Below are 15568 nucleotides of genomic sequence, written 5' to 3' on the forward strand. Positions count from 1 at the left end.
GGATTGCAAGATGGTGCAACCACTTTGGAAATCAATCTGGCGGTTCCTCAGAAATCTGGGCATGACACTTCTGGACGACCCTGCTATGCCACTCCTGGGCATATACCCAGAGGATTCCCCTGCTTGCAATAAGGACACATGCTCCACTATGTTCATACAGCCCTATTTGTAGTAGCCAGAAGCTGGAAAGAACTCAGGTGTCCTTCAACGGAGGAATGGATACAAAAAATGTGGTATATTTACACAATGGAGTACTATTCAGCCATTAGAAACAATGAATTCATGAAATTCTTAGACAAATGGATGGAGCTGGAGAACATATTAAGTGAGGTAACCCAGTCCCAACAGATCAATCATGGTATGCACTCACTGATAAGTGGATATTAGCCTAGAAACTTTGAATACCCAAGACATAATCCACATATTAAATGATGTCCAAGAAGAACGGAGGAGTGGCCCCTGGTTCTGGAAAGACTCAGTGTAGCAGTATAGGGGAATACCAGAACAGGGAAGTGGGAAGGGGTAGATGGGGGAACAGGGGGTAGGGAAGTGGGCTTATGGGACTTTCGGGGAGTGGGGAGCCAGAAAAGGGGAAATCATTTGAAATGTAAATAAAGAATATATCGAATAAAAAAATAAACTTGGTAAAAGTTATAGTTCTATATAAAACATTTTCAATATTTTCATTATTTTCATTAATAGTCAAATTCATCACCATCCTGGAAATTCTTTGATGTATAGCTCTTGACATTTTGAGACTCAGAATTAAAGAATATGCAAAGAAGTTTTCAACAAATCTTTTGTAATAAGGAAAATAATCTCTGATTTGTAAAAGGCTTTTCCTCATGGGTTATGTGATAGTGCTGCAATTATCTGAATGTTTCTTTAGTTTCCTTCTTGGAATTAATATGTAGAAAATTTATGGTCATATGAAATACAACTCCATTATAGAAAACTCAGCATCATATATATATATATATGTGTGTGTGTGTGTGTGTGTGTGTATGTGTGTGTGTGTATACATATATGTATATATATGTATGTATGTATGTATATGTATATGTACCTAAAAGATTAAGTTGAGCCTCATCACTTACTTCTTAAAATGTAATACTTATCTTGGATCTGGTGTGATGGCTCAACAAGAGAAGTGTTTGCTGGGTATGATTATCTGAGCTCCAATCTCTGCCATTTAAAAAAAAAAGCATGGTAGAATGTATGTAAAGCCCAAACCAAGAGTGGAGACAGGCTGATCCCAGGACTCAGCCAAGCAATTCTAGCCACTGAGCTTCACAGTATTGGAAGCAATAGCACACGACATCCTGATATCCACTTCTGGTCTGCACATATGGGCAAACACATCACCACCTCACTGTGTATACCAACACCTAAAATGCAGTATTTATGTGATTATTTCAGTGATTTTCTAATATTAGATCATATACCAATCCTGACTTTGCTTTAAATTCCAGTGTACTGCATATGAAAGGAAGAAAGTAAGATCCTATTTTATTTTTTAAAAAGCTCCAAGACTTAAATAACTGGAGGGTTAGCAGCAAGGACTGTAACATAATATGCTGTGTTTTAAACAGATCTGGCATCCACAAAAAGGAACATTTTCAGTCTGCTGTTCTGCTTTACCTAGACATTTTCACATCCTCTGATAGAAACCTATTCTGGATATCTATACATATAACCCTATGTCCATTTTCCCTCCAGAACTTTTACAAGTTTTTCAGCAGGTTCTGAAAAGCATCTAATGTGAAAAACCTGTTACAGTGGCTAGAAAACAGCAGTGCTGGAGAGACAGCTAGAGAGACTCAAGGATGGCTGGAAGGGATCAACACAGCAGTTAACAGATGATGAGTTAGTTGATCGTGTTGTAGGTGATGGGAAAGAGCTGAATGAAAAACAACCCAGAAGAGGGGGAGAACAGAAAACGTAGGCTAGAATGTGTGGTGACTCTTCCCATAGCTTGAAGTTGCACTGCAGATTCCTCATTAGAAACATCACCACTGTTCCATGTCCTGATCTTTTTTAATTCAGCTGTACTGCTTTTCTATCTTCTAGGGAATCCCTAAACTCCCTTTATTTTCATGAAGAGCTTTCCATTCTCACTGATTAGAAAAATAGCTTTTACTTTTTCATAGAATAATAGACTATTTCTCTAAGTTTTGATCATTCCCACAGCCCAAAACAGTGATATTCTTCTCTCCTAGTGAAATTATATGTGGCAATCACCTTGCCTGATCACTCATTATATATTCCAGTGCTCTCACCCAGTCATTGTACACCTGGTTTCTTAAATAGCAGGAAATTTATATGTAGTCATTATTCCTTTCAAAATATTAGTAAGCAGGTGTCATAATAATTTTGTATGGGCAAGAGTAAATCATAGGAAAATATTTTCAGGCATCAAAACAAACAAACAACAAACAAACAAAAAACCAAGTCAAGAACACTATAAAAAAAACTGAGAAAATCAACTAACCTGAGCTCAGAGAGACTAAATCAATCATCAGAGAGACTGCATGGTCTGTGACTTAGGACCTATTCATATATGCATATAATGGTTGTGTAGTGTAGACTTCTTGTGGAACTCTAATAGTGGGGTTGGGAACTGTCTCTGACACCTTTGTCTGCTTTGAAGAATTGTAAAAGTGCACTATTCTACTTAGGTTTGTCAGTTAGAGATTGAAACACTGGCATCTTCCAGAAGACTCTGTGCAGTCATTAATCTTTGTTCACCTGCCACTGATTGCTTATATGACACAAAACCTCCCTTCAATTTCTAGTGTATATATAGCACTTAGTAATACCACATCTAATACCACCACTGCAAAAGTAAAGCATTTGGTAAAAATTCTACACACCTCTCAGTCAATAAACTATAGTCAAATTTAACTTCTTTCTATAACACATCCTTGTCTTCTCAGCATGATGGCTTTTCACACCAGTGGTGTTTGCATAAAGCTTTTTCCAACATCAATGAAGGATTTTTGTCTAAATGTTTATATTTCACTTGATTTTTATCATATCAGTAAAGTTTTAAAGTTTTGGGCTATGTTTTTCTATACCTTGTCCAGAGGATGTCAGCGTCATTCATATTTAAGACTGTAAATGTATTTAATATGTATGGACTTAGCCTATGACAAGGATCTGAACTCTAAAAGCAAAAATCTGTTACTTACCAGCTGGAGGGCTCGGAAACTTAACACCGTTGTCTGTCCATCACCTTTTGAAGGCAGTTTCCCTTAGAGTACTGGATAAACGAAATATATTTCTCCATCCCAGAGGGAATTTTTGACACCTAATGATATAACATATCAATATACTAACAGAAATTAGTCCCAAAAGTTATCATTATTTTTAGATGAGACATTTGAATATTATAAGTTCAATTTTGACTTCTATTTAGCTCACAAGGGCATCAAGATAACACTTATCTCACCGTAGAACAAAATGGAAGCAAAGTATGGGGTTAGAAGTGTCAGATACACACACACACACACACACACACACACAGAGAGAGACAGAGAGAGATACAGGTAGATGATGAAGTTAGTAGAAAATAGAAAATAATAATACTATTAATGAAAAATGGGTAGTGAAAGAATACTACTGCTCCCACAATTATTTTAAGCTATCACTCAAGGTGTTAGTAGATAAACCTTTAAGCTCCTATCATACAACATGCCTGGTTATTTCCTTTAATTTATTTTATTACTTACCTAATTTTTATACAATATATATTTAATCATATATTCCCTCCATAAATTCTTCCTAGATCCTCCCAAATTGCTTCGATTCATATTCTCACTTTTTTCAACAACAGAAATAAAAATAATCATACAAAAATTAAATAAAATTTGTCAAAAATTTATAAAAATTGTCAAAATTTTTCCCAAAACAGAGTTTTTTTTAAATTCTTTTCAATTTTTATTATTTTATTTATTTACATTCTCATTGTTGGCTCTTTTCTCATTCCCCCATCCCAGTTTCCCATCTCGTTCTTCTCCTCCTTGTCTCCAAGAGGGTGTGCCCTCCCAGTTCTTCTCCTTCCCTGGGGTCTCAAGTCTCTCAAGGATTAAACACACTAATGCCTAACCAGGGAGAACTATGCTATATTTGTGGCAGAAGCCTCAGACTGGACCATGTATGCTCTGGTTGGTGGCTTAGTCTCTGGTAACTCCCTTGCATCTGGTCAGTTGAGATTGCTGGTCTTCCTATAAACTTGTTCTCCCCTTCAGCTTCTTTAGTCTTTCCCCTAATTCAAGTATAGGGGTCCCCAACTTCAGTTCACTGGTTGGGTATAAGTATTTGCTTCTGTTTCAATCAGCTGCTGGTAGGGCCTCTCAAGGGACAGTCTTGCTAAGCTCCCATCTGTAAGCACATCATAGCATCAGTCATATTGTCAGGCCTTGGTTCCTTCCCATGAGATTGATCCTAATTTTGGCCAGTCATTAGACCCCCTTTTCTTCAGTCTCTTCTCCTTTTTGGTCCCTACATTTCTTTTAGAAAGGAACAGTTCTGGGTCAGTGATGTTGACTGTGGGCTAGTAACTCTGTCCCTCTGCTTGAGGCCCTGTACAGGAGGCGGGCTCTTCAATATTATTTATTTATTTGTTGCATTTTAATCATTTCAAAACAATTCCATTTTCCTGTCAGAAAACATTTTATTACTATGAATAGCATAATCATAAGCATTTTAAAACCCATCTCATAATAATGCAAGTCATAGACTGCACTATATAGTCATACTGAGCTTCTTAAGGTGATAATCATATATTAACACATAATTGAGAAAATTTTGTCTATGTGTTAGAAAGGAATAAAAGGGTGGAATAATTGTAACTTGTATACTATGAGGAAAAGAATGACTTGGTGATGAATTAAACAGATGAATTAAAAATATATAACAATCTTGAATTCATCTTTTCAGGTATATTTGTAAATGTGAATTGATGAAGGGCAACACATTTGGAATCTTTCTTAAACATTAAAATAGAATAATGTCCTTGAAAACAGTAGTTTCTTTGAGGTTCAAAGCTTTAGATTATTTATAAAATCTATAAACCTAGGTGATCCAGAAAGTTAAATTTAAAAGTGATTTGATGTATGTAACTCAGTTATATAACTGAGAACATTCATTTGAAAATTCTCTCACAGTCTTAAAAATATATATTAGCTACAGATAAATTTCCAAAGCAACGAGAAGCATAAAAATGAAAAATTTAAAGTTCTGTTTGAAGCATTGTAGTCTTCCTTACCTAGAATTTCACTTGGAAACATAAAAAAGATGAATAGATTGGTTTCTCTAACTTTATTTTTAATAATCATGTGCTTTAATAGGCCTTGTAAAGTCATACTCTATGTGCAAAACCTTTACTATGTATGAGAATTTTAAAATGTATAATTAGCAACTCCCTGATAAAAGAATTATTTCCAACATAAATTATAATTTAAAATCTACTAATTTTTAGATTTTCAAAAATGAGTAGGGATATGCCAGCTATTTAAGTGGTAATATTTACTGAATCTCTAAACTGTATGCAGGTTCTGCTCATAAAGATATATTCTTCAAATTAATCCAATGCACAGAAACCTTAGAACACATGCTTCCACTTTTGCCATATGCGGCAGGGAGGGGGCAGAGCATCCCTAGATGCTTTTCTCAGTATCTTCTTCCAAACTTGTTTCTTGGTCTCCAAAGCTGATGCAATATTTTAATTGTTGGTAATGCTCGCTGCCAAAAAACATTTCTCCACTAATAGCCACTGGTGTTTATCAACTCCCCAGTGATGGCTTCTTGTAGCCAATAGTTTTTGGCAAGAAGTGTCAGAGTTGGGCTACTAAAAATGACTCCTACAAACAGGGCCAATTACCTAAATATAACAAAAGATTCTTTGAGCTCATTATGTTGGAAACCTTGGGGTTATGTCGTTAGTGCCTTGTCTTGTCAGCTCTGTCATTAATGCAGTTTACCTTTTCTTTATCTCCATTCATGAAACCATACCATCCCTGTTTTTACAATAACTGCTTCCTGATATGGCTTTTTTTCCTCTCCTCTCAGCCACAACATAGGGCATCTCCACCCTTATTCAAAACTTGTACATTCCTGGGATTTTCATATATACTCAAGACAACTAAGAACACCTTGTAATTTATACACAATTTTTCCTCAAACTTGAGATGTTATTGATGACTTTTAAATAAAGATTTCCTGAAACATAGCCTCAGCCTATTATCAATCCACTTCAATATTTAATAAGTTGAAATTGAAATGCCTACATGACTGCCATTATATTCTTCTAACTTCAACAGAACAACTTCACATGTTGCTATTATTTCCATAATTCAAAATAAATGACACTATTCGTACTAGTAAATAGTGATTTGATTTATTGTCATTCTAAAAATATGTATTCTGTAATATTGATGAACAGCCTAATGGTAAATTGAATGTTTTTAAATTCAATGTGTTCAAATTTTGAATGTGGTTATACACAAAACATTAACCAGATTGATAATTTTAAAATATGAATTATAATAGTATTAACTTCTTTTCCAGCACTGAAGCACAATCAAGACAAACTGAAGCACCTGAGAGAAAATCAGATCAAGGTCCAACCTTAACAGAGTAAGAAGAAAAATTAAAATGTACAGCCTTTCTTCTCTTAGTTTTAAAACAATACCATGTTGAGAAACATCCAAACACTGTTTTGTGTTCCTGATGCAGGCTAATTAATAAAAGGCCCCAGGGATACTAAGGTATTATTATAATACTGGTCTGTTTTAAAATTTAGACCATGAGTGTCTTCTCAAATGCCTGCACAAAAGGTTGGTCATCAGCTTATGACATTAATGGAAATTATAGAACTTTTAGAAGGTAAATTTTACATTTTAGAAGGAAGTTGCTTCATGCATATATAACCTTGAAGGGAATAAATATTGTTTTTATTGAGTTCTATCTATCTATCTATCTATCTATCTATCTATCTATCTACCTACCTACCTACCTATCTATCTCCATGTTTCAAGAATTAAATATACATATTTAACTCTCTATAATAAATCTTTCAGTGTAATTTACTGTTCTGCTATATGCCCAAGCAAAATACCCAAGAAATTGGGTATTTTGTCAATGTACTGCAAAGTTTATTAACATATGCACTTATCAATATGTGCACGCATACACATATACAATCTATAATTATAATACATTTGTTGTATTGTAGTAAAGAATGAGAGCCATTAAAGGGTGCCTTTTATTTCTCAAATAATATTATGTAAAACTGTCTTCAAGGTACAACAGAGAAATAAAGAGGACAAAGACAAATCCTAACTCATTTTATACTTCAACCATACAAACAAATAAAATAAGATCACCACATGATCATCTCATTAGATATATGAAAGGTCACAGATAAAATCCAATAACCCTTCATGATAACAGTGCTAGAAAAATTAGGGATATAAAAAACATACCTGAATATAATAATAGCAGTCTATGGCAAGCCTACAGCCAAGCAGAAATTTAATGAAAGAAACTCAAAGCTTTTTGACTAAAATCAGGACAAATACATGTTTTTCCACTCTCTATATACCTATTCAATATAGTACTTGAAGTTTTATCTATATCAATAAGACAACTAAAAGAGATGAAAGGGACACATATGGGGATGTAGAAAATTAAAATATCACTATTTACAGGTGATATAATAATATACATAAATAACCTTAAATTTTCACTTGGAATTTATACAGCTGATAAAAATTTTCAGCAATTTAGCTGGATGAAAAGTTAACTCACAAACAAACCACTAGTTCTCCAATATGAAAGTCGCAAATGGCTAGGCAGTGGTGGCACAAACCTTTAATCCCAGCACTTGGGAGGGAGAGGGAGGTGGATTTCTGAGTTCGAGGCCAGCCTGGTCTACAGAGTGAATATCAGGACAGCCAGGGCTACACAGAGAAACCCTGTCTCAAAAAAAGAAAGGAAGGAAGGAAGGAAGGAAGGAAGGAAGGAAGGAAGGAAGGAAGGAAGGAAGGAAGGAAGGAAGGAAGGAAGGAAGGAGGAAAGAAAGAAAGAAAGAAAGAAAGAAAGAAAGAAAGAAAGAAAGAAAGAGAGAGAGAGAGAGAGAAAGAAAGAAAGAAAGAAAAAAGAAAGAGGCAAATAAAATGAACAAGACATCAGGGAAACAAAACCTTTTACAATAGCTTCAAATAATATATTTTATCTTGAGGTAATTCTAAACAAGCAAGTAAAAGAATGGTTTGATAAAATCTTTAAATCTTTTAAGAAAGAAATTGAAAATTATTTAATTTTCAGTAGTTGGAAATATCTTCCATACTCATGGGTTGGTAAAACTAGAATAGTGAAAATGACATTAGCTGAAATATCCAACAAAGCAGAAAGAGAACCTGTAGAGATCATATCCTTAGGAAGACACAGCCCCTGGATGGGGGATGAGGCCACTAATCCATTTCAAAAATATTAACCCAGAATAAATTCAGTGTAAAGAAATGCAGGAACAAAGAATAAAACAGAGACTGAAGGAAAGGCTATCCAGAGACTGCCCTACCTAGGTGTAGGCTGCCAGCGGCCACATATGAACCGCGTTACCTGGAAGAGAATTCTGAGGGTGATGGGAAGGGGGGCGAAAGGAGAGACTGAGTCAAGGCGACAGTGCCGGTCAAGACTAACTTTAATATTTCTATGTCAAGATTTATAGTCTTAGGGGAATAACCCAACCCCTCCCAGTAGCTGGTCACATCAAAGGGCAGGCCGAGAAGTCTTCAGCTCCAGATCTCAGCAGGTCGCCTGCTTCCAGTCTGGCGAGTTCTCTGCTGGGTCTCAGGTGAAACCACCTTGAGGCAGTGAAGGCGCCTTATTGTTCCAAGGAACAAAGGCCAGAGGTAACCCATCGGAAGAGTTGGGGTTGCCAGCCAGCTTAATGTTGTGGGGGAAGAGACAATTCCCCCTTAATTATTAATTTTTAACAACTCAGTGGATATAGGTAAATTCATCCAATGGATGATGGGCTGTTGATCAGTGAGTGAAAGCAGAGGTCCAACCCCCTTAAATGTTAAGGACATCTTTTTCAGGGGAGGGGGGGAATTAGACTGCCTTAATAATTTAAGGACAGTCTCTCAATGTCAACCCCCATGCAGCTGGACATGCTTTTCAGGGAAATTCGGAGACAGGATTTTTTCCTTTTCCCTTGCAGTGCCTCGCCTCGCACCTCAAACTGATGCCCATGTTTGTTATATTAACAAACATGCATAGTTCCGAATACTATGCAGCCTCCTTTTTGAGGAATCCACTCGTAAAGTAAATGCTCTGCGGATAAGAGCTAGCTGGCTATAATAACCACACATCCTCAACTTGGTGGCCATTGCGGGAGGAGCTTATCTTCTGATTGTTATCTGCTTGAAATATAAAAGGAGATTAAGAGAAAAAAACTGTTTGGTCAGTATCTGAAGGCCCAAGATGTTTAGTTTCTTGAAAATTAGTGTCTTCAGGCAAGAAGCCTGGCTTGCAACTTAATTTGCAAGAACACAAAGGAACCTTACTTCCCAAGTAAGTGACTTAGGGGAAAGCCTTTTAAATTAATTATACTTACCAGTAGCTTTTAGGGTGTGTTTACCTGTCGGACCAATCTCTCTGGCAGCCAGCGTGCACCATCTTCTCCCTGGGGAAAAATGCAGATGGACACTCTCCACCAGATTAAAACGGAGTCTGGACCATTCCATGTTTTAGTTAAAGGGTCCCGCCACTTAACCATGGCGTAGGAATTGGAAGTAGCTGGGTGCCAGTGTCGGTCTGCTGCAGACTAACCTTTAGCATCCATTTGGAGAAAATTTAAAACAAATAGGACAAAGGCAAGATGTGATTTAGGGGACCTAGGAGGATATAGGTCCCCCTTCTTAGATTTAAGAAGCCAGTTTTTAAGGGTGCAGTGAGCATGCTCTACGGTTCCCTGACCCATTGGATTATATGGAATTCCAGTTTTAAGTTTTATATTAAATTCCTTGCAAAATGAGATAAAGTTCTTACCAGTATAGGCTGGTCCATTGTCTGTCTTAATGACTTTGGGTAATCCCATGATATTAAAAGCTTGTAAACAATGATCAATTACATTTTTAGAGACTTCTCCCGAATGCAGGGAGGCAAAAATGAGTCCCAAGCACGTATCAATGCAAACATGTATAAATTTTAATTTCCCAAATTCTGCATAGTGAGTTACATCCATTTGCCAAATTTGATTGGGCATAAGGCCACGTGGATTAACCCCTAAGTGGGGAACTGGTGGTAAAGTGAGACAATTAGGGCATTGTTTTACAATCATTCTTGCTTGCTCCTTTGTGATCTTATGACAGAGTCTCAATGTATGGCTAGAAAGATGAAATTTATCATGATCACGTCTCGCCAATTCTATAGGTGTAAGAGCCAAAGCTTGTCCTATGATAGCTTTGTCAATGCACTCTTTACCCTGAGCCAAAGGTCCAGGGAGACCTGAGTGGGCTCGTATATGGCCAATATAAAAGGGATTTTTCCAAGCAAGAATGATACTTTGCAATTGTGAAAACAAGGATCCAGCTGGCGTATTAAAATTAAATGTGCCACAAGTTTCTAATTGTGGTATAGAAAATGCAACATAAGCACTGTCAGTAAAGAGATTAAAGGTACTATTTATAGACTGAAAGACACACAACACCGCTGTCAGCTCTGATAGCTGAGCAGAAAGCCTAGGGGTCTCTACGACCATCTGTTGATTATTAATACGATATCCGGCTCTTCCTTTGGAAGAGCCGTCTGTGAAAATTATGAGAGCATTATGCAATGGCTGTAAAGATGTCATTTTAGGAAATACAACCTCATGCATATTTAAAAACTTTATTAATTTGTCTTGAGGATAATGGTTATCTATAGTCCCTTCAAAGCCTATTTGAGCAAGCAACCAATCTGTGCTATGCTGTTTTAACCAATCATCCTGATTTACACTGTAGGGCTGTATAATAACATCTGGTTCTTTGCCAAAATAAGTTAGCGCCTGCTTTCTTCCAAGCATAATTACTTGGGCCACTGCCTCAAAATATGGCAAGATATTACGCCTTGAAGACACCCTCAAATGAATCCACATCAGAGGAGCCTTTTGCCATAATAAACCTGTAGGCGAGTGAGTCGTATTAAAAATTAGCTGATGCAAAGGTAAAGAATAATCTATATAGGTAACAAATTGATTTTCAATAGCTTTCTCCACTGTCTGTAAAGCCAAAAGTCCTTCTGAAGTTAATAATCTAGGGGATGTCAGATCAGCGTTCCCCTTTAGAATATCAAAAAAAAGGTTGTAATTCTCCTGTAGTAAGCTTTAAATACGGCCGAAGCCAGTTAATGTCACCCAATAACTTCTGAAAATCATTTAAAGTTTTTAAATTGTCCCTGCGGATAATTATCTTCTGGGAAAAAAATTGCTTGGTCTGTAAGTTTAAAACCCAGATAATTATACGGCTCCTGGATCTGCAACTTCTGTGGTGCTATTTGCAATCCTTTAGCGGCCAAAGCTTGCTGTAAATCTTTAAAACATAAAAGCAAGGTCTGAGGATTTTTTCCTGCAATTAGAAAATCATCTGTGAAATGGATAAAGTAAATATCTGGCCATTTCTGTCTTACAGGCTGAATGGCCTGTGCTACAAATTTCTGGCATAAAGCCGGGCTGTTAGCCATGCCCTGAGGAACAACTGTCCATTGGTATCTTTTCATAGGGTCTATGAAGTTAATAGAAGGAACGCTAAACGCGAATCTTTTGCAATCCTCAGGATGCAATGGAATAGTAAAGAAACAATCTTTTAAATCTATGACTATTTTATGAAATCCTTTAGGAATAGCCACGGGGGATGGAAGGCCAGCTTGTAAAGTTCCCACGGGCAACATAGTTTCATTAACCTTTCTTAAATCCTGTAACAATCTCCATTTACCGTTTTTTTTTTTTTTAATAACAAATATTGGCGTGTTCCATGGAGAGAGAGACTCTTTTAAATGTCCCGCCTTCAATTGTTCCTGCACTAGCAAAGAGGCGGCTTCCATTTTATCTTTAGATAAAGACCACTGATCAACCCACACAGGATTATCACTGAGCCATTGAATTTTATCGTTGTGGGATGCAGGCAAGATAGTGACCATTACCGAAAATGCCCCAAACTTCTAGAGTTAGGGTTTGGCTGGGGGCTTTTAAACTTTCTAGTGCCTTGCCCTTCTTTCCCAAGCCCCGGGGCAGGCAAGGATTCTTGCTCTGTCTTTTGCTTAGAGGCAATTTTATTAGGCCTACACATAATCAGATTCATTTGAGACAGAAGGTCTCTACCCCAAAGGGTAGTAGGCAAGTTTTGCATAACATAAGGCCGGATTTGCCCTGAATTTCCCTTTTTATCTTTCCAAGTTAGAAGTCTCACGCTCTGTTTTGGATTATTAGCATATCCAATGCCTTGGAGATGCATAAGTGTCTCCGTCAATGGCCAGCTACATGGCCAATCTTGTCCTTTAATAATTGTTACATCGGCTCCCGTATCTATTAATCCTTCAAATCTCTTTCCTTCAATAGTCAATTTAAGGTTAGGTCTTTTATTGGTGATAGATTGAACCCAATACACTCCGGAAGAGCCAAAGCCCTCCTTTCCTCTTTTATCTTTAAAGAATTTGGAAGGCAGTGGATGTAAAGGAACCAAGACAAGCTGAGCAATTCTTTGGTTAGCAGGTATAGTTATGACACCATGAGGGGAAGCAGCCATAATTTTTATTTCTCCCTCATAGTCACTGTCTATGACACCTGGATAAATCTGCAGTCTCTTTACTGTTGAACTGCTTCGTCCTAGCAGTAATCCCCAAGTTCCTTCAGGTAATGGTCCAAAAACTCCTGTAGGCAGGATCTGGATGCCCATTTCTGGGGTTAATACGGCATGGAATATACTGCAGAGGTCCAGTCCAGCGCTCCCTGGTGTTGCTCTGGCGAGCTCGAAGATAGATTTTCTTGGCTCGGCAGCAGCTATGCTGCCCCATAGACTGTCCTGGATGAATCGGGGCCTGGGGCGGGCCCGTCCTCCCGTTTCCCGACACAGGTCTGCCTTTAGCGAATTACCAATTCTTTCCCAAGTTCTCTCGTTTAACGTTCGTTTTTCTTGGAACCAAGGACAGCAAGAATATATCTGGTCCAAGAAATCCTCCAATCTTCCTGTCCCATTTTTCCTTATCACTCAACCCAAGCGGCCACTGTGCCGGGTCAGCACACTTTTGCTTGCTAAACCATATCCCTCTGCACTCACAACAATAGTTTCAAGGAATAAAATTTTTACACTAGCGCTAGCATTTGACTTCTATGTTGCTTACCGTGCGGATACCATCTTCTTTCCACTTTTTCTGTGAAGCTTCGCCAGATAGGGTCACCGCAGGAAATTCTCCCATATCAGGTCTGTCCCACGTTCAGGTGCCAATATGTAGGCCGCCAGCGGCCACATACGAACCACGTTACCTGGAAGAGAATTCTGAGTGTGATGGGAAGGGGGGCAAAAGGAGAGACTGAGTCAAGGCGACAGTGCCGGTCAAGACTAACTTTAATATTTCTATGTCAAGATTTATAGACTTAGGGGAATAACCCAACCCCTCCCAGTAGCTGGTCACATCAAAGGGCAGGCCGAGAAGTCTTCAGCTCCAGATCTCAGCGGGTCGCCTGCTTCCAGTCTGGCGAGGTCTCTGCTGGGTCTCAGGTGAAACCGCCTTGAGGCAGTGAAGGCGCCTTATTGTTCCAAGGAAAAAAGGCCGGAGGTAACCCATCGGAAGAGCGGGGGTTGCCAGCCAGCTTAATGTTGTGGGGGAAGAGACACCTAGGGATTCCATCTGCAGACTCCAAACCCACACACTATTACTGATGCCAAGAAGCACTTGGTGACAAGAGCTTGGTATGGCTGTACCCTGAGAGGCTCTGCCAGAGCCTGACCAGTACAGATGCAGATGATTGCATCCAGCCTTCAAACTGAGCACAGGGGACCCCAGTGAAAGAGTTAGGGGAAGGACTGAAGGAACAGAAAGGGTTTACAACACCCTAGGAAGAACAACAATATCAACCAATCAGACCTTGTCCCCAGAGCTCCTAGGGACTAAACCACCAACCAAATAGTACACACTGGAGGGCCCGAGGGCTCCAGCTGTACATGTTGCAGAGGATTGCCTTTTCTAGCATAAATGGAAGGGGAGGTTCTGTAGAGCTTGATACCCCAGTGTAGCTGAATGCTAGAGTTATGAGGCAGGAGTAGGTGTGGGGGGATATGGGATAGGGGCTTTGTTGAAGGGAAACTGGGAAGGGGGATAACATTTGAAATATAAATGAATGAAATAACCAATTTTGAAAAAAAGAAAAAAATGGCAATTCTACTAAAACAATGTAAAGATTCAATATAATATACATCAAAATTCCAACATAATTCTCCACAGACCTTGAAAGAATGTGTCTAAAATTGATTTGCAAAACAAACAAATACATCAGGATAGCTAAAATAATTCTGAACATTTTTTAAAAATGCTAGAGGTATCAATATTCCTGATTTCAAGTTGTGGTATAGAATTAAGTGACAAAAAAACCCAGACATATTGGTAAATGGAATCTAATTGAAGATGTAGACATAGACCCATATACCTATGGACACATGATTCTGGATAAAGAAGACAGAAATACCCATTCAGGAGTGGAGAGGCAGCATCTACAACAAATGGTGCTGGGTCAAGCTGGATATCTGCACATAAATGAATATAAATAGAGCTATATAACTAGGCATAAAACTCAAGTCCTAGAGGATCAAAGTTCTCAACATAAAACCAGACACACTGAACCTGATATACCTGTAGAGGAGACAGCTTTATGAACAGAGCAGTGACAAGGAATATACTATGAGCAAAACTTAATACGTAGGATCCCATGAAACGGAAAAGGTTCTGTAAGGCAAAAACACTGTCATTCAGACAAAATGGCAGCCTACAAAATGGGAAAATATTTTTACCAACTTCACTTTTTTTAAATGTTTGTTGAATTTTTATTATAAATAAAGTTCCTTTAAGCATTTATGTATTGACTTTGGGTGGAAATATGCTTACTATGTCTAAATATTAAACACCTCAATCTTGGAACAAAGATGCATTCTACTATTTTCATATCCTATAATTTTTGTTTCTCTCTTTTCTATTTTTCACTTTTTTTTGTTTAAATTTTTTTTATTCCATATATTTTTTATTTACATTTCAAATGATTTCTCCTTTCAAATGATTTCTCTTTCACTCCCCGAAAGTCCCTTAAGCCCCCTTCTCTCCCCCTGTCCTCCCACCCACCCTTTCCCACTTCCCCGTTCTGGTTTTGCTTCCCCACCATGTAATAAGGATACATGTTCTACTATGTTCATAGCAGCCCTATTTATAATTGCCAGATGCTGGAAAGAACCCAGGTATCCGTCAACAGAAAAGTGGATGCAAAAAATGTGGTATATCTACACAATGGAGTACTATTCAGCCATTAGAAACAATG

Source organism: Apodemus sylvaticus, chromosome 5 (genome assembly GCF_947179515.1).
Source record: "Apodemus sylvaticus chromosome 5, mApoSyl1.1, whole genome shotgun sequence".
Lineage (NCBI taxonomy): Eukaryota > Metazoa > Chordata > Mammalia > Rodentia > Muridae > Apodemus > Apodemus sylvaticus.